Genomic DNA, 20,099 nt, shown 5'->3' with positions numbered 1-20,099 from the left:
TGTTTGTATTTGCTAGAAAAATAGAATTATTATCTTCTTTTCTCTCCCCTTGCCTTTTGTAACTTTTTTTGTCAGAGAAAGCCTCCCATAAAACTTAATTTAAATTACAATTATTTTCATTCTCATTTCATCTGTAAGTCTCAGTGCTACCTCAAAATGGTTGTGAGATTGACTATGTTATATGGCATTTCTTATTATTTGACATTCTCCAAAGAATTTCCATGTGTAAATGGTCATAACAGAAACAGCAGCCTTTTTTTTGTATATATAATTTTTCTTTTTAGGCCAAGGAATTATTCAAAAGATTATCTTAAACTGTTATATTTATGATAGCAAATTTTATTTGGAGATTATATGAAGGATCCATCAATGAGTTGTTGCTGTTTTGCATCTCTCTGACACAGTAAAGCAGCTCTAAGTTCTCTGAGCTTGTTGGATTTGCAGCTGCTTTTTGCTGCCATCATGACACAAAGCAGTGAGATCATCCTGGTGAATCTGGTCTGTAGCTGATATCCCTTAGATTAGTTATATGTCTTCACACAACACTGTTCAGGACTTTGGAAATTTAGTTTACAGACCATACAACATAATGAGAAGAACAGGACAGACAGACCGACAAGCTGGCTGGCTGGCTTTGTAAAGTTCAAAGCTTTTAGACCAGGCATTTCTCATGGATTTCTGAAGGATTTATTTACTCTATCTACAGTGTAGTAGAGAGATATGATTTCTCATTGCCATGCTAAATCCTTGACTGCCATAGCTTTAGATTAGTCAAGAAAACTTGACTAAATTAGCAGCATGTTCTACTTTTTTTCTGGGTTTTTTTCTTTTACAACCAGAACCCATTCTTCTGCTATGTGGATCAGTTTGCATCATGGTTTTATTTATTCCATCTGTTAAAAATGATAGCTTCCTCTAAATAAATCTAATCTGAGTACTCACATATTCATCTATGTCGCTGTGCTCATTGAATTCGGAAGTATCAGCTTGCCCTAAGCATTTCAGAGCTCAGGAATGGAAGGCGAACTGCTTAGACATTCACAGAATGATTCAAAACCAACCAATCCTCTTTGATTACTTACAGCCATATCTCAAGTCCTGCTTGAAGCACTTCTGGGTTATGTCAGGAAGAACAGTCTGTCCTTGTGTGTCTCCAGAGTAAGCTGTACTACCCTCTCTAAGATAGAAGAGCAAATGGTTTCCATGGTATGTAGGTCAAGCAATGCATTGTAAAAGTCTGTCCAAGTCTTTTTCTCAGAATTAATCAGAAGTCTTTTTAGTGGAGCCAGGCAAAATAAGAAATAGCACCTATTTAATTTTTTAATTTATTTTTTTTCTTGTACTTAAAACAATCTTTCAGAAATATCAACATGATGAGTCTTATTCTAGCCTACTAAATATAGAAATTAAGTATTCCAGACAAAATTACTATAGGTAAACAAATACAACTATTATTTGAAACCAGATAATACTTCTATATAATTACTTCTTTTTTTTGCTTATACTTTGAACAGCAAAACTGATTAATACAGCAAAGAAAATAGAAAATAAAGAACAAAAGCAAAACACTAAATCATTCTATCTCTACAATATCAGATTTGTTTTATTTTATTTTATTTTATTTTATTTTATTTTATTTTATTTTATTTTATTATCTTTTAAGGAGTGGGGGATTACTCTGTTCTTTTAAATTGAAAGATCCATTCCCAAGGTAGCTATGAGTGTCTGGGAAACCACTGTATTTACAATAGAGAAGCTTCACGATGGCCTTTGTTTGTTATGGATTAATTATTATGCAAAATACTCTCTGCAGTTAAGGTGGGGATAATGGTCTTGTTTAGAGACACTATATACTATTTTCATGTGAAAGTTAACCAGTTAGGTTCTATGACTGGAAAAATAAACTTTTTAAGTCTCTATAGGTTTTTCTATATGGAATCAACCAAATTATGCATATAGATAGATGTAGATAGACATGGAAAACTCATACATAGAAACACATTAATTTTCAAGAAAAAGTACATAACTTCTGTGCTCACACCCCACAGTGTGAAGAATGCATTTAAAGAGCAACACATATACCATAAGCACCTTATGAATTTCTAACACAACCTGATCAGCTGCTAGTAGTAATTAACCCTGATCACCTCCCACATGATAAAAGCATTGCTACTTAAAAAATTAAAATATGGCCCTTTGCTGGATCTCTAAAGAGGCATATCCTGTTGGGGTTAATTGAAATTATGAAATATGGCAGATTAGCTGCTTTGCACTGTCTTTGGCAGAAAAAAATTAAGTCTGAAACATAATCCTGCTTCTCAAATATATTTCATATCTCTCATACCTTGCTTTGCCCTGTTAGTGGAGTTCTTGACAAGAACTCAGGACATCCATTTTGATGTGACTGAACTTGTTAGAAGAAAGAATGCTGTTAGTTTACTGAACGGGATTTTTACAGAATAATTTGGCATTGAAGGCAAATTGAAAATTAAGATTTTGAAAAATAAATTGAGATGTTTTCACTGCTAATGACCACACAGATTTACAAAAAAAAAATTAAAAAATACAGTTTTATACATGTTCATGCAGTTGACTTAGATGCTGCATTTAGCAGACCTCAGTGGAAACTGCCCAGCCTGCACTTTTGTTGAGAACAAAAAATAGTTATGTGTTCTGCAACAGTTACCATGTAATTACATGAAACTAGAGAATGTATTTGACATTTATGTTCCATAATTTATAACACTAGTGACTGAATAAAACAATCCTGCATAGCTGTGTAAACCTGTTCTAACATGTAGCACTTCAGAAAGATAATACTGTAGGAAAGAAGGCACAGCTTTCTTCGCCTCTATCTGTCTCTCTTTTTGTTTTTGCTTTTGTTTTGTTTTTTTTTTTTTGTTTTTTTTTTTTTTTATGAGAATACTTGTTCTTAAAAACATATTTCCTTTCCTCATTAAAAAGCAGAAAATTCTATAAAACAAGAGCAGGACAGAGAGATTTCCTCCTGACTGGACATGTTACTTGTGAAGCAAAATATAGATTATCATTGAAGCAAGATAGTTGGCAAAAGTCTTTTGAGCAGCATGTGGCTCTTAAGCAGTTCCAGTGCCTCCCCATGCTGAGACAGCACCATGTGTCTGACAGGAAAGCTGCTGAAAAGTCTCAGCCTCCAGCTGTGGGAGGAAGCAAGTCAGCCAACTCTGCAGAGGGGTTGCCCCATCACCCCAGGCTGTAAATGCCTGCTTGTCCAGATGCACCTCACATTGCACTGAAGACATTTTGAGTACCAAAACCAGGCCTCGTCACCTGAGCTTTCCCTTGGCATCTCTTTCCAAACTGAATGCAGTATATTTGGGGATTATCAGCCTAATAACCTTATGGAAATCTGAAATGCACTGGTATTATAAAATAAAAATACTCTTGTATGATTTTGCATCATACTAATGAGAATAATTTCTTTTCTAATTACATCTGAAACTAGCAAGAGTTCTAACATTACACCATAGAGCCTTTTCTGTACTTTTAAGACAGCTTTCCTTGAAAAGAGACTCAGGGACTTATTTTCCTAATTTCTCAAGTTAGTCAGAAAGCAGCTACTCATGTTTGCAACATAAACAACTTTGAGAAAATATCATGGATATTTTCCTCTGATGTTTAATATGGAAATTTAAGTGAACTAATTCCTAAAAACTTTTGTTTAGGTTTATTGTAAATTACTAGTACTGCTGTAATTAAAAAAAAAATGGTTTCGTGGTGCAAGATTGTTTGTCTATGATTTCTAAAAGGAATGAATACATTAAATATTTTACGAGGCTTTTAAATGCTTGATGATAGAGATTCAGCATGGTCTATTCTCATGCTGAATGGCCAGGAACAAGAGGCCTCTTTTATTGTTCCCTGTAAAACCAATGAAATGGAACCAATTGAAATATTGAGCACAGAGTCACAGGCAGAGGATAATAGCACTTTCTGAATGGCAAGAACACAACAAAGTGCATCTCAAGAGCTTTGTTTGTGTGGAGCAGATCTCTCCTCAGAATGGACTGTCTGAAGAGGCTTTGCTTAATGCACTGTTTAATAGCAGGGCTCTTCAAGGTCTCCCCACTCCATTATGACATGTGCACTGCTGCTCCTTGGATATGAGAACAGAAGTAAAACAGAGAAAAAACACCGAGTTTACTTAACCCAAATGACTTCCACTCATTTTCCAAATTGCACAAGTATCTAACAATGAAAAATATTAAATCCAACATTCACATCATATGAATTTATAATTATAGGAGGAGACCTTCTACACATTAAAAGCTTGTTTATGTGGTGGAACTGGTAGTATTTTTACTGTAAATTGAAATCGCAGAAGCTTTGTGATGGTGAAGATTAATGAAATACAAATTTCAATATAATAGCAATACTTCTGCTAGAACTCTGCAGTCAGAAGTTATAAATAAGGTACAAAATTGATATAAAAATCCTTCTTACAGCAATTTGTTTGACTTACAGCATTTGGTTCACTGAACTGTGCACTTAAACGCCTTTGCAGACCCTGAAAGTGTAAATACCTCTACTAATCATATGTGGGCACTGCTTGCTGATGCAAGCACATCTTTTAGTTACCTTTACAAATAATATGGTATATTGAGATGGCAAGCACTACTAATTGTCTAAAAATGCTTATCATCTGGGAAGTATTGGTTTCTTTTCCTTAAAGAATGACCAGGCCATGGGGTGAAGGAGATGCAGAGAAACATTGCTCTAAGAGGGAATTGTGTTTTGCTTCAGTGAGTCCATTTTCATGAGAAAATCAGATTGCATTAGGGCATATGCATGTGAATTCTTTAGGATATCCAGTATGTAAATACATTGAATTCTGAAGGCTTAATTGTAAATTATTGCAAGAGAACACTGGGATCCCAGTCAAATCCTAATGCTGATACTGCAGCAACTACTCAATTGCTTCCTCTTTCTAACAGAATGAGCGGCTGAAAAATAAAAGTCAAAAAATTAAAGACAAAAGAAGAAAACATATTGTACTAATGTCATCTGACTAAATAGAATCGACTGCTAAGTTTAGCTGATCAGAAAGTTGAAATTGTGGAGCAGTCAGTGTAATATGCTGTTTTTCAAAATACTGAAGACTAGAAGTATGGTTTTATCTCCCACTGCAAAGGACCACTAGTATTCCTAATTAAATAATTAGTACCCAGCATCTATATTCAGAGTATATTGAAGAAAAAACTGATGAACATATTTGATGTAAAAGTCTTCCAAAGAAATTACTTACTTATTATGTAAAGGATTTTACTGACTCCTCCCATGATTATTTCTCATCTGAATAATGAAGAATGGATATTCTGAAATAATAAATGAAAAAATCAGCATCCATTTTTCCTACATGAGTGGATTTCATACCATTCCTTGGCTATGATGAACAGGCCATGTATCACTGCTCTGGATTCTGAGGTATGCACTACTCATCACCTCCCAGCAGTGGCAGGGAGGAGTAGCTGCCTTCTCCCTTGAGGCAGCAGTAGGTTCAGTGTCTGCCTCACTCCATGGAACCTTCACTGGTGGTAGAGGGATCTGGTGACTACACATTCTGGCCCAATTGGTTCTTTGTCTTTCTAGTTGTTTTTTACTTTTTTTCTCACCTCTCCATCCCACATGGAGATTTCTTGCCTTCACACTTGTAACTGCTCAATTTACTTTCTTCTAGATGCTTATTATCTCTGCTTTCTGGTTTTCTGTCCTTTCTCCCACATGCTCTTCCTTATGATACCTCTAGCTCAACATAATCTTAGTCATCTATGCTACATCTTCACATATTATCTTACAGCAGCAGGGTTTCATTTCAGGTGATAACATTTCCTTCTGTGACTGACATTTCCCTTTTTTACATTGAATTTTCCTTCAAGTGAAATGTTAGGGAAAATATTTGTGTCTGAAAATTATTTCCGTTTATTTATACAGCAATCTTAGAGGCACACTAAAACCTTTTTTTATAAAATAAACTAGAATGCAACATAATACAAAGATGAAACTTAACAGTATCCCTCCTTGAACAGAGATTCACTTTATCCTCGGATATAACATCATAATAGAGAAAATTGAGAGTTGAGTTTGAGAAGCCAGAAGAATGGAAACTTAAAACACATATTAATGTTTTTTATTTTGCCTTTCCATAGCAGATATTTGTACCTCTAAGACATTTTTTCACATGTCTCTATTTTTTGATTTCTGGGGTTTTTTTAAAGAATGCTTCACAAATTAGCTTTTTTATACAACCTTGTGCAGTAAAAAAAGTCATTGACATTTAAAAAAAATATTCAATTCCACATAAATGTGTCCTGTACTTGCACAGGTGGGTGCAAACAGAGTTTTGGAGCCCACATTTATTATTGCAAATATATTTAACGTCTAATAGTTACTCAATAAATGAAGTTTTTATAAAAAGTGTACAGAAACAGTATTTTTAACTTTAAATTGGTTCTCAAAGAATGCTGAAGTTGACATTTATGAATACAAAACAAGCTTGAGACCTGAAAGAGTCTTATAATAGCTGCTGTCCAAATTTTTACACAGCTTAACTAAAGCCCCTACTTATGTTTTGTTAACAGACCAAAAAATAAGGACTCGTCATAGATCAGGAAAATTAATTGTATTATTTTAATTGCAAAGAAATCCAGAGTTTTATTTGGTTTTCAATTTAAGATTTGTAGTTTACTTATGATTGGCTTTACAGTACAGCTCAGGGTTTAAAACTGTGACAAATCAAGGGTTTAACACTGTAACAAATCAAGGACTTCTGAAAACTGAGCTGTCTTTCTTCCTGTTGTTCCCTATCCCTGGGCCTCGTATTCTCTGTGTCTTACAATACTCAAAGTACTTCTGCCACTCTTCCTCTGACTCCTATTTTGGCCAAAGGTGCTAACTTCAAAAGAAAAGAATAATAAACCAATTTTAATTATTCTTTTTTAATCCAAGATTAGCAGGCTGAATTAACAATTAAGAGGTATTGGTATTCTTTCTCTTCTAATCTGTGGGTATTCTCCTGTTGGGTCTATTATATTCTCAGCCTTTGTTTTACTACTTGATACTGTTAGCAAATGTCAGTGTTCATCAGTATCACAGTTTGCTTTACTGCAGGAGATGCTTTCAGTTGAATAGAAATGAAAGGTGAAATGCCATTAGAGAAACAGTGTTAAGCACTGAGACTCAGTTCTTCAGAATGATGTTTTTATTATTATTTTATGGCTCCAGAGGACTATCCTTTCTTGATAGACAGCAAAAGTGAAAATTTTAATACACTGTCATGATTCATCTTCCCAGTACTTGCCTATTTTTTCTCCTACAAGAGAGAGAAAGCATATTGAAAAAACCAAATAAGAAAACCAAAAACATCACCATAATACATGTAATTACCTACAGACAAATTTTATGCTTCTTGAATTTGATAGAAATTCTGCAGCAAATGTAAGTGTAGGAATAACACCTTGCCAGTTTTGTATCATGTGTACTGTACCACTCATCCAGATCTGAACAAAGTAATGGGAAATGGGAAAAAGGGAAGGGAGAAGGGAAGGGAAAGTGAAAACTGAAAGGGAAAGGGAAATACTTGAATAGGTGTCTCTCAGTCAGTCAGGTAATATGAACAAACTTAAATTTATATAACTTAAATATGTTTATAAATATATTCACTTTATGGGTCTGCCTGGGTTGGAGTTGATTTTCTTCATAGTAGCCAGTATTGTACTGTGGTTTGGATTTCTCACTAAAGCACTGTTGATAAAAACAGTATTGTGACTATTTCTGATCATTTCTTGTATAACTCTAAGGTTGTGGCAGTTTTGGATTTTTTGGATAATTTCTTTTTTTTCCAATCTGCTCCCTACAATGAGTGTGCTGAGGATAATTTTGCTGAGGATGCAAAAGAATCTGGGAGGTGACACAACCTTAGCAGATGACCCAAACCAATCAAAAGGATATTTGAAGTAACATAACATAATTTATGCTCCTCATTAAAAACTGTGGGGAAACAGTCATTGCTCAGAGAATAGCTTGTCATGCCTGTGGGAAGTGGTATGGGATTACCTTTGTATTACTTGCTTGTTTGGTGTTATTTCCTTCATTCCTCCCCCCTTTAAATTGTATTCATCTAGACCCAGGAATTTTTTAGTTTCACTTTTCTTGCTTACTGCCTTGTCCAGCAGGTGCAGGGGGAAAAAGCAGTTGGCTGTGTGATTTTTAGGTGCCTGATGGGATCAACCCACTGTTATATAGAAAACAGAGGTTTTCAGGTTTGTGAAATAAATTGTTTCTTTGCTTAGCAAGAATAAAGGGAAAGGTAACAGTTTGAGTGGTGGCAAAGAGATCTGGTGAAAGTGATATTGTAATTTACAGAATGGTCCTGTGAAGGTGATCTTAATTTTGTGTGGTATGTATAAGCATGAGTACTGAATATGTAAATACTCACTGGGGAGATATAGAGAAGGAAATTAGACATTATTCAGTATTACAGTAACATATTTAGGAAAAGACAAATACCAGTGTTAGTTCTTTCTATCAATATTTTTCTCTAGATTTATTAATTCAGATAACATTAGAAAGTTCTGTCTTCTAACAACGTGAATACTGGTGGTTAATGTGTAGTAGATAGGGACAGGCAAACGGAAAATCTCGGGTGTGACGGAAAGAAAGACCCCCTTCCCCCTCTCTCAGAGTGTGTTGTTAGCCCGAGTAGCCCAGGTGAAGCCGGGCTGCCGTGCTGTTCCTTGCAACCAGGTCACCTTGCCTTCCTTGAAGGCAACATATCTGATGCCGAAACCCGGGAAAAATTCGCTCGGGTAGTGGGTGTCACCTGGACAAGAACAACGGCCAAACCGGTGAAACCGTGTTCTCGGCGAGGGAGACGTCCCGGGACCCGCGATCGTCATGGATGCCATCGCCAGGGTCCTAAGTGCGATGCATAAGCAATGGGGTATTGAGTGTAGGCTCAAAGACTTTTATCTTGCTATAACAAGGCTGCTTGAGCTTGGGGCAATTGAACGTCCTGTGGATGTTTTGCATCTGGAGATATGGGAGAAATGCACAGCCACGCTGGCCGAGGACACGAAATCCTCAGGCAGTGGCAGAAGCCTTAAGGCATGGGGCAAAGTCAAGAAAGACCTACACAGAGCAATAGAAGAGCAGAAGGCATGGAGCGCGGCGGGCAAATGTTTATTGGTTACACCCAAACTAGGCGTAGGAGCGGCAACGCAAACCGCCCCTGAGGGTGATCCGCCCGGGAGCGGGGATCCGGGGGGGCCCGGCACGTCACCCCCCTCCCCAGGCCAGAGCCCAAACCCCCCCGCGGAAACCTCCCGAAAATCTGCAGCTTCCCCATCCCTCCTGCCGCCACCAATCGGTGACCCGTTGCCGGAGGTGCAGCAACGCTCAGAATCCTTTTGGCAGGGACTGGCGAGGGAAGCCAGAGACACAGAAACCGCAGCTCGGGAAAAGATCCTAACCACGCTGCCACCCTACTCCGTTGAAAATGGCTCTGGCAGCCGAGGAGAGGGGCGGGGCGTGGGCGGTCTTGGCGCGAAAAGTCTGGAGGCACGGGGTATTACGAATGAGCGTATGCGGGAAAAAGAGGAGGAGAGCGGCAGAGGGCTCGGAGCTAATCAGCAGCCATGCCAGACGCTGCTACCATGTAAGGGAGAAAACCCCCCCTGCAGGAGGCAGGGCAAGCCCAGGGGGCGGGAGCGGTGCCACCCCCAGGGGGAGGAGCAGGGTTGGAGCCGGACAAAAAGGCACCGAGCCCCGGAAGTTCGCTGGCATTCGACTTCCGACTCGGAGTCCGGCAGCAGCTCCGCCAGCTTGGAAGAGCTGACGGAAGCCAGCTGGGACTCTGAAACAGAGGAAACGGAGCCAATGCGATTTGAAACAAAACCGAGTAAAGCTTTAAGCCGCACCGAAAAGCAGCCACAATACGAACAAGCCCAGTTTACCGACTGGAGAGAAATAAAAATAGCCTGTGCTGAATGGTCCCCAGCGGCTGCCATACAAACCTTCCCGGTGAGGATCACCGGCCCAGAAGGAAACCAACAAAGGGTATATACCCTGGTAAACCCAAAAGATGTACAGTCAATTGTCAAAGCCATTGCAGAAAAAGGAATCAATTTGGCCATGGTTTCCACTTTAATTGATGGTCTTTTTGGTAATGACGACTTGCTTCCCTTTGGTATAGAACGAATAGGTCGCATGATACTTGATGGTGCAGGAATGATTGTGTTTAGACATGAACGGGAGGATAATTGTACAAAGCTATTAGCCCAAGCATCTGACGCGAGGCACGTGGTGGCCACTTGCCCTCACTGCCAGAAGTCACCCCTATGGACCGGTGGGGTCAACCCGAGAGGTCTCAAGGCCTCAGAAATCTGGCAGTCAGACTTCACTTTCTGCGAACTGCTGAAGCCACGAGCATGGCTTGCAGTGACAGTAGACACTTCCAGCGGAGTAATCATAGCAAAACAGCACCTCAAATCCAACTCTAAAGCCACAATCCAGTACTGGCTGACAGTTATGGCACGGCTTGGTATCCCCAAGCAGATTAAAACTGACAATGCTTCCAATTTTATCTCCAAATCAGTGCAGGAATTCGCCTTGGTGTGGGGCATCACCTTAGTACAGGGAATCCCATATAACAGCACCGGACAGGCCATTGTTGAGCGAGCAAATCAGACCCTATAAACCAAGTTAGAAGTATTGGCAAAGGCAGAGGGCTTTGCCAATTCCATTCCCTCAAGAGACCAAACACGCATGCTGGCAACCGCGTTGCTAGCACTGAACCAATTCCCTAGGGGAGATGAGACAAACAGTCCCATTCGAAAGCACTGGGCCACCCAGACACTAGAGGAGGGCCCACAGGTCATGATCAAAAACAAGCTAGGCGAACGGGAACGGGGCTAGAGACTGGTGCCTATGGGATGAGAGTATGCGGCAGTCAAAAAAGAGGGCAGAATCAGGTGGTGTCCACTCAGGTCAATCGAATCTGACCTTCAGAATGAAACTAACGAAAAACTGTGAGTTTCTGTTTGCAGGGCATGTTCATGAACCGTCCCCGTGACGCGTACACCCCTGTTCCAGAGAGAAATGACGAACCACCAAGCTGCCAGACAAAACCCAAGATTCCCACACCGGTGAGACCCAGACATGCACAGTGTCTTTGTGCGATTTCGCTGTTAGGGCTTGTGGCTGGGGGGCAAGCCGACCCAGGCCACTACCCTCATCAGCCATTTAGGTAGGTCATGCATCTCTCAAGTGACAAGGTGCTCAAAGAGGTCACCACAGAGAACACAGTCAGTCGCAAAAGCCTTAGAAACTCACCTTGCGAGAATTACTCAGGTTTACCAAACCCCTTTTTCCTTACCAAGTTACAAGTTTGTACCTCACTCCAGTGCCTATATCTACGACTACCTCATTTTATTTATGAAAAGGAGGGGGGAGATGTAGTAGATAGGGGCAGGCGAATGGAAAATCTCGGGATGTGACGGAAAGAAAGACCCCCTTCCCCCTCTCCTCCTGCAGCACATTATCCATTACCCCAAAGAATGTAACCACACCTAACCCAGTAGTTTTCCACTCCTGACTAACCCTAGGGACCCTACCAAACCCCCCCCTGACGTAGCAAAGTCCCCCAAGACTATTTAAACCCATGAGATAAGATAATAAAGGCTTTTGACCGTCCACCACACTGGTGCCTGCGTGTGTTGTTAGCCCGAGTAGCCCGGGAAAGACCGGGCTACTGTGCTGTTCCTTGCAACCAGGTCGCCTTGCCTTCCCTGAAGGCAACATTAATGAGCACCTTCAACAATGACATAACTTAAGGTCTCCTAAATTTTCCTGTTAAAAACTAGTCAAAGACCTAATTTTAGTCAGATTTTCTTAGATGTTGAGTGCTAAATATGGCTAATTGAGATAGCAAATTTAGACTCACGTCTGTAAAAAGCAATTCCTCCCTTACCTGGAGGTTGAGTTCCACTCTATTTAAATCATGTGACTTAAATCAGTCTTTTCATAAGTTTACACCACAAATGTTACCTTAGTATTTACCTGTATGGTTATTTTGTGAATTGTATTCAATAAGTCATTTTCCTTATCCACAGTTTATGAAAAGAAGTTACCCTTTGTAAAGTTTATGTGGAGTGAATATAGACTTGAAATAGTAAAAATCAGAATTATGAAGATGAAGGAAAGGCTCTTAACTCAAAGAACTTTAGAAAAAAAGATTATTTCTATTTAAAATATTAGTCAATTATTATGAATTATATTTAGCACTTTAATGTTCAATACAAAAATAGTAGATAAAAAGCAAAGAAGAATAGCTTACAACAAATATGAACAGCTCTAAATACTGCAGCTATTTCACAGGAAACATTTTTTCCCCACTTTGTACTGAAGTGGTAGTTAATCACAACCTTTTTTCCTAACTTGTAACCTTTTTCTGTTGCTTTCTTCTCTCCACTGACTCAATCTCCATTAAAACAGTCTGCTCAAAAGGCAAAGCTTGCTAAAAGCACTCATGGGAGGGCCAGCATGTAAAATCCATGTAACAGTTCATTATTTTCAGGAGTAAGTACAAGCAGCATTGTGAGAATATTTTAAATAAGGAGTGAATAAATAATACAAACCAATACACACTGGTCCTAATGTGTCTGAAGGATTTTTATTTGTCATTGCTATTTTAGTATTTTGGCTGACTTGATTGAAAACTTTTTTTTTTTTTTATGTGAGCCTTTATAATCTGATTTCTAATGGAAAGCAACAGGGAAAATGATAGAAAAACAAATCAAGAAGTAAGTATCTGGAATCATACTGTGCACACAGAACTGTGCACCATTCCTCTCAAATAAATCAAACCAGTTAATGGACTTGAGTTACTGTGCATCATGCTTTTGACTGTTTTAGATTTTTTTTTTTTTGTGTTTTGGAGGTGGGTTTTCAAGAAGTTTTGGGAGGATTAGTTTTGTTTTGTTTTTCTTAAAAAGGTCACTTGCCCATTTAATAGTTTCTACTGATGAGAATTATCATATGGATTCAAAACCTCCTTTTGACAAAGGAACTGTACCTGGTACATGGTTTAGACCTGTCTTTTCACACTTAGACCTAGGTATTTTCTGTGTCAAAATTCTGGGACTAAATAAATAAATAAAATTCCTATCAAAGATCTACCCAGACATTTTAACTTCTAGTTTAATTAAGGTTATGTAACATGATATTAAGAAATAAAGGGAGATATAATCCCAAGCAGCAATAGAATTTTACAATTTTCTAGTCTGAAAGGTAGGTGTAGACATTGCCAGATTTATATCAAAAAAGGGTTCCTATTTCATTTGTGCATACTGAGAAAGAAAATCCATGGCTCTGACAGTAAAGATACATGTTAGCAAGATAACCCGAATTAATGAGGAATAAAACACATAGATAACATAAAAGTAAAAATTAAGAAGTGAAACTTAGATAGATAAGGGTTGGGGAAAAAAGTGAAAAACAAGTCTGAGTTTGCTTATATCTAAAAAAAACTGTATTCATTTTTGTCCACAGTTAGAATTGTCCTACCATTTTAGATGGTAAGTTTCAATCAGCCTCCCATCAAAGTGTCCTTCAGTGACCATGTTATGGCACAGCCATTCCAAATCATCAATGCAAAAAGCAAGCACAGAAGTTTCTATATGATGCTGCATATTTCAGGGTCTGAATTGGTGTATGAGAAAAGGTAAGCTACTTCCCAGCTTGGGATGGGAAGCAGGGAATTAATAAAATGTTCCTGATAGTGAACATGACAGAGAACAAAAATTTCAAAGTCAGTGCTGAACTGCTGAACTGAGTTTGTGAAGTTGAGTTATTGTTCATGTTTTCAAATTTACCTTAGTTGTCCCAGAACTCCGTTGTCACAAATGGTTGAAGATGATTATATGTTTTACTTAGCATAGGCATTTTGGGAGATTTTTCCCTTGGTCTGTCCACACTTCTAGGCAGTTTCCTTTCCTACTTTGAAAAAGACATTTGTCCTTTTCTTATTCTACTGAAATATTTTTACATGATTACTCTAAAATTGTGATGAACAACAAATTTAATGATAAAGAACCTATTAGGCTCAGCATAAGAGCAAGGACAATAATGTAAGCATCATCTTTGACTCAGTCTGTTCTCCAGAGCCTCATAGCCCAGCTACATCTAATTTTTGTTGATTCATTCTGCATAATGGCTATAAGATACCATAATCCTCTCTGTCTGTGCAGTTAAATCTCTCCCAAGATCCTCATCATCTCATATCTTGCTTATTGGAAAGTCTTTTCAGCTTTGAGAGATGATCTTGCCTCAGTCAAATCTATTCAGAATGCTACCATAAGGAATTTTCCTAGCTCACTTCTCTTCCCTTTATGCCCTTTCACTGGTTTTTCTATCTCATCAAATATACACTATTTTTCTTTATTAACAGGGACCCTAATGGCCAATCCTCACACTACACACCTAGTTTCTGTTTTCTATGAGCCCAAGCCTGCATACCTTCATCACTCTTGCTACATTTTGCAGCATGTAATTTCAGGCTTACTTTCATACTTCCTTTCATGCCTGGGAAGATCTCCTTTAAAAAACCCCTAGAGCTATCTTGTAATCCACCATCAATTCTCTTCCTAAAGCTGTTATTGGCTATGATGCATAAAAGAAACCAAAGCCCCTAAGCAATTGGTGCAGTAAAACATAGTCTATATTGCTAAGCAGTGTTTGTCTCATGGTCTTTTTGCAGTGCTCTCTTTTCATCTGCATTCAGTACAAAGACTGTCGCCTCAACCAGAGCAAGAAAATACTTTAGTTCTACCTCACACCACATGGTTGAGAAGGATCATAACTCATTATTATTTGGATTCTCAAGCATTGCCTAAATACAGCAGATGATGTAGACATCAGCAGATGATGATATTCTAGGATTTTTAGTGCTCTAGCATTCTCTATGAGTACGTGTTCATTTCCTACAAGAATTTTACTTTTTTTTTATTTCAATGTATATTGAAAAGAAAAACCCGACCAAATAAAACACATAAAATTATATATTCAAATAACTAACTAAATGTGAATAGACCAATCTGCAAAAAATCCTACATTTTATAATGCAAAATAATTATTGCATAATAATTGGACAATAATTAGACAATATTTTTTTGATAAATAGGACTCCTTTGGTTATATTATAAAAATTACTATATAACCCGTCCTCTATATGCAGACAAGAAAAGGAAAAATTCATGGGGTTATATGCCCGTTGGTATCTCCTGCTAGTGAAAGAGTTCCTGTGTGACAGGCCTTAATGTCAACAGGCATTTAAACTAAAGTTAAATTAATTTCTAGCTATCTTCTTCTGTCCTTAAACTTTGTGCCAATTACAGTAAATAATGTTGCTGGCAGATAAACATCAATTTAAAAGTAAATATTCGAATGTATCTATGTCAAACCTACCAGCACGGATTAAGACCATTAAATAAGGATGCCGTAGGACTCAAGACTTTGTATAAATCTGTCCAAATCCCTTTCCTGGATTTCCATAGGTATGGGGAAGAGGAGGTTCTACATCAAGACCTTGCCCCCTTGTGGAGGCAGGGCAGAAGCAGGCATGAATTTATGCCTGTAACTGGAAAGACCTTCTAGGTTGTCTAAAGGAATGAAATCTCTTCAACCTATAAAACGCTTTCAATTAAATGTCAAAAAAAACCCCACCAAAAACAAAACTAAAAAACTTCAAGAGAAATACTATATGAAAACAAGTAAATCAAAGTAAATAAATAGTGAAAACTGAATACTCTGCTTGAGTCCTAGTTTCAAACTTGGCAATACAACTAGCACTGTTCACAGTAGGAGATATTTCAGTCATAGATAAAAGGCTTTATATGTCTGTCATATAAATTAAGTGTGAAAACATAAAAATACTCAAAGCATTGTTAGTATAGCAAACATTTTAAAATTTGAAAAAGAGATTCTTCTAAAATATGTCTAAATGAATTTCTGTCACGGGGTATTATATAATTAATATGTATAACATGCTAAAAAAACCTGAAAATAAGAATGATCTTAATATTACCATAAGGCTAAATGAGGTTTTATACTTTTTGAAATGGCCATTGTAGATATATTCTTAAGGGCTTCTAAAAGCAGAGAGTACAAGCTACTTCTAGCACAAAAGTCCAAAAAGTAAGACTTCTGGGTTAGAAGAATGGAAAAAGTTTTCACTCATATTACCTGAAACATGTGCTCAGGCCATTCTTGCATCTGTCATAGATGAAGAAACTACTGTTATGCATCATTTATCCATTCAGTGGTTTACAGCTCCAACTGTTCCAGGGAAGTCACAAATTCACCAGCTATCAGAAAGAACTAGATTCCGCTTGGAACTATGATTTAGTGTGGAAGAATTCATAATGTCTGTGTAGCCAGGCAGCTGGTTAGACATCTGAGGTAGCTCAAATGTGTAGAAAATGTTGCTTTAGTTCATTTGAAACTTATGTTCCATAAAATAATTAAAGATTGGTCTTTTCCATGTGAAAGTGTAGATATTCCACAAGTCTAAGAAGCAAGCTTGCCTATGCTAGTAAGATTTAAAGGATGTGATGTTTTTGACTGGTATCAATCCACTGCAGAAAGAATTAAGGAGATCACTGCAATTCCTTCTCTACCGCTATGCTAGACAGGCAGATTACAAGAAAATGGCAATTACAAATTTGGTTTTGAAAAGGACTCTAAATAGTTTGGTATATCAGACATGAATAAAGTTTAGTGCTATTAAGGCAAGCTATGTAATTCTAGCCTTACTAACTTACTAGAATCTGAGGGAGGATTTTCCTTCTACCCCCAATATATTATTTGTGGAAACCAACTTCCTAGAGGGTCTATAGATGAAATTTTCCCAATGAGAAGGTCAGATTATTAAAGTGTTGCTTGAAGGCTGCCTATTTTAAACTCACCTGAGACTACCCATCTGGTAACAATTACAATTAGACTCCTTGTCAAGAAATTATGAAAGAAAAACCATTTTCTATCCAACCTAAAGAAACCCCTCCGCCTAAGTAGCAATACTTATGTGAATTAACAGACTCATATTTCCAACTGCAACACATTTCTTGTTTCCAGTACCTGATACATGATGCTCATTATTCTTTAAATCGAATAAATCTGCAGCCAGTTCTCACGTGTTTGTTCTCTGCAGAAAAAAAAAAAAATAAAAACCAACAGAAACTAAACCAAAAAAGCAACATAAAACTACTGCATTCATTTGCTTCTGATACTTCTTGTAAGGACCACATAATTACATTGCTGCTTAGTTAGTCAAAAATTCCAACAGCATTTTATTATCCAATGCAATTCTCACAAAAGCCTTCAATGCTTAACTTCCTTTTTTTTGCAAAATTGCAATTTTTACTGCTAGGATAGCATCCTCTAACTGACTTAGTGGCTGCACTGCTAATAATAAGTGGGGGAAATGGCAGAATGAACCAATTTTTATGCCCTACCAAGCAGAAAAGTTTGGTTTTGCCTTCTACATGAAATGATCAATAAAAATAAAAAATAACTCCTTGAAAAGTCTTAAAAAATACCTTAAATAATCACAACATAATTTTAACATCACAGCTCTTAATAAGAAGAACACTGAACTGAAACTAACAACACTAAATATGATGAGCTTGAAATTGTTTTGAACTGGTGAGTAAAGCAAATACAATTTATTTAAGGCCATATCCAAAAGAAGAATGAGACACCAGTTGCAGGTTGCCCTCATATTGTATATTTCCAGGTGCTTGAAATTTTTCTATGTGTCTGCATTTTCCTTGCTAAACTGTGTCGGGTATAGAAGATCCATTTTTGCTTCCTGTACAATGAATGAACACAGAGTAAGCACTTGAGGTAAAATAATTTGCAAAGGGTGCACAGCAAGCTCCAGGTGTTGGGATGTTCCAAAACTGCAGCTGGAACTGGTTTTATACTTTAAAAATGGACAAAAGAGTAGATAGATCAATCATAGTTTAGCTATGATATGGAGACTGAAAAATTAAAACAATCTATATTTTATTGAATCCTTAGTCAAAGGACATAATCACTGGACTTCAGACTATACAAAAGTAGGTATATTACATACCTGAGATGGGGAAATTCCACAGAAATAAAATCAACATCTGTGAGTGCAAAGAACAACTATAAAAGAAGCACTACTCTGTATACAAGGGACATCTTCTAAGGCACATTTGTGAATTCAGCTAAGGATCATCTCTTTTCTTAAGCTTGTGTATATATAATGTAAAAATTATGATGTTGGGGCAATATTTGACTAAATTTGTTGGTGGTTTGCACCATTTGAAGGACCTACCTCTGCCTTGTTCCTCTGACTCAAGGGTAGATTCATCTGTCGATGAATGTGTAGGTATTATTTAAAACTCTATCATTTTCCCATACTAAGCAGATATTAAATACAGGCAAAGGGAACAGGAGGAAGACAATAATGTGGAAACTTAGAATATTTTCATTCAGATCTAAAAGCAAATTAAATTAAAAATAGGTGACCTTATTTAATTCTGCCGTATTTTCTATTAATAAGTTAGTATGGGTTAAAAAAAATACACTATGAATATACTGTATTAAAAGTGTATTATAATACACTCTATTATAATACACTCTATTATAATATACTTTGTGTATTATACACTTTCTGTATTAAAATCCAGAGAAGTGACACATTTACTATTCTACATAGACTACTGTCATTTTTTTTATCCCAGTCAGCAGCTGAGCCCCACAGAACTTCTCATTTACTCCCCACTGCTAGGATGGGAAAAGAATCAGAAGTGTACAAGTGAGAAAATTCATGGATCGAAATAGAGTTTAATAGGTAAAGCAAAAGATGCTTTTGCTGACAGCTACATGCAAAGCAAAAAAGGGAAATCCTTTGTCACTTCCTGTGGACATAAAGGTGTTCAGCCACCTCCAAGAAATCAGGTACCCACTACATGTAGTGGTGACTTGGGGAGACAAATATAATCTCTCCAAATGTCCCCCTTCTTTCCCCTGTATTACGTGCTGAGTGTGCCACCATATGGCATGGGATGAAGAACAACGTCCTTTGGCCATTTGGTGTTGGTTGTCTCAGCTGTGCCCTTCCCAACTTCTTGTGCACCCCCAGCCTGCTCACTGATGGGGTGGGGTGAGAGGCAGAAAAGTTCTTGACTCTGTGTTAGTGCCATTCAGCAACATCTAAAACATCCCTGTGTTATCAACGCTCTTTTCATCACAAATTCAAAGCATAAAGACATACAAGTTCCTAGCAAAAAAATAACTCTATCCCAGCCAAAATCAGTACAAGTGCATTAGATTATAAACACGTGTTGCAATCCTTATACTGTAAAACTGAAAAGTAAAATATCTGATTATTTCAGGGCAATCCAGATAGAAATATCCATGAATTCCAGACTATACTTCTGTCTTTGGTTTGGTTGCACATTGAACTGTGAGCAAATGTGTCCCATATGGATCATTGCCAAGTTTGCTGTGTATTTTTTGAGTGAAAACTGACCTCAGAATTTGACAAAGTCAAATGGCCATCAATATATATATCCTTATATACAAACATCATTTTGCTCACTATAAAATGCTCCTTTCTATTTAGTGGCCAGATGTATTCTGTCACTTACATCCTCAGCATGAATTTAAAGTGTCTTTCTATTTTTGCTGTATTCCACCATTATCGTAATAAAATTTTAAGTCACCAGAGAAGGACTCTGCTCAGAGAGGAAATCACACAAGCTCTTAAACAGATGCAGGTGGAGCAAGAAGGCTTAGTACTATTGCACTGTTTGATCATCTAGAAGAAACTGCAAATCTAATCAGATCCCTATGTTGAGAACTTCATGAACAAAAACCAGGCACATACACTCAAAGCAGAGGAGATGATATAACCCCATCCAAAGCCTCCTGTTGCTTTCCACATCCCTCACTAATCATTTAAATCTGAATTGTACGAGACTTGGCCAGCTTGCTCTCATCTGTGCCTGAGACTTACCCAGACAAAGAAAAACACT

At 37.6% G+C, this 20,099-nt stretch overlaps 1 long non-coding RNA gene across 1 annotated transcript in view; it reads right to left on the bottom strand.

Annotated features, from left to right (window-relative positions):
• Positions 1-18,666, bottom strand: part of LOC110470575 (uncharacterized) — a 94,055-nt gene extending 75,389 nt beyond the window's left edge. Inside the window, exons 1-2 of the long non-coding RNA XR_002465440.2 lie at positions 17,167-18,666; positions 5,285-5,354 (exon numbers count right to left, since the gene is read on the bottom strand). This is a non-coding gene — a long non-coding RNA (uncharacterized LOC110470575). The remainder of the gene's footprint in view (positions 1-5,284; positions 5,355-17,166) is intronic.
• Between the last annotated feature and the right edge of the window lie 1,433 nt (positions 18,667-20,099).

The sequence above is a fragment of the Lonchura striata genome, chromosome 1 (assembly GCF_050655825.1).
Source record: "Lonchura striata isolate lonStrDom1 chromosome 1, ASM5065582v1, whole genome shotgun sequence".
Lineage (NCBI taxonomy): Eukaryota > Metazoa > Chordata > Aves > Passeriformes > Estrildidae > Lonchura > Lonchura striata.
This window is presented reverse-complemented; position numbering and strand designations above follow the sequence as displayed.